Source organism: Tupaia chinensis, unplaced genomic scaffold (genome assembly GCF_000334495.1).
Source record: "Tupaia chinensis unplaced genomic scaffold, TupChi_1.0 Scaffold149964_1, whole genome shotgun sequence".
In the NCBI taxonomy this organism is placed as follows: domain Eukaryota; kingdom Metazoa; phylum Chordata; class Mammalia; order Scandentia; family Tupaiidae; genus Tupaia; species Tupaia belangeri.
The window spans coordinates 695,813-696,057 of NW_006209805.1; positions in this window are offsets into that span (position 1 = coordinate 695,813).

The following is a 245-nucleotide window of genomic DNA, read 5'->3' on the forward strand; positions in this document are numbered from 1 at the left end:
CGGAACGCCGCGTCCTCGAGCCGCGGTGACCTTGGGCTGGGGGCTTCCGGTCGCCCCCGTCGCACCGCAGCTCCGCCGCACCCCCAAGCCCGGGCCGGCGCAGACCTCTTGCGCTGGGGTCGGGGTCGGGGTCGGAATCTGGGGTGGGAGCGACCAGTCAGCAGGGTCTAGGCCCGGGGTAGTCAGCGGGGCTGGGGACGCTGTCCGGGGCCGTTGGGGCAGAAGCGGGCCGAGGCGCGGGGGCG